The following is a 389-nucleotide window of genomic DNA, read 5'->3' on the forward strand; positions in this document are numbered from 1 at the left end:
CACGGAGTGAGGATTTAAGAGACAAATCAATGAGATACTGTATCCCCAGATCCCTTTGCTAAAAGAAAGCTTCCCTTAGCAGAGGGATAGAAAGTGAAGGAAGAAAGACATATCTGATCCACAATTGCAGAGGTGAGAGATGGGTAGGCGAGTTGGGGTTGGGGCTCCGTCTGTGGGCGAGGCGAGAAAGGTGGCAAAGAAAAGTTGCAGCGTGGGTCGGTGCGGGAGACCACGGGCTGGGTGCGGAGAGAGCGCTAGCGCGCGCCCGGAACGCACTGCGGGGCCAGGGGCCGGGCGGAAAGCGGAAAATCTCAGCGGCAGAGGCCGGCAGCTTGGAAGGGCTCCCCACGCGCTCGGCGCTCCCGAGTCGCGCCGGCTCCCCGGCCAGG

The sequence above is a fragment of the Myotis lucifugus genome, unplaced genomic scaffold, assembly GCF_000147115.1.
Source record: "Myotis lucifugus unplaced genomic scaffold, Myoluc2.0 scaffold_6, whole genome shotgun sequence".
NCBI classification, from domain to species: Eukaryota; Metazoa; Chordata; class Mammalia; order Chiroptera; family Vespertilionidae; genus Myotis; species Myotis lucifugus.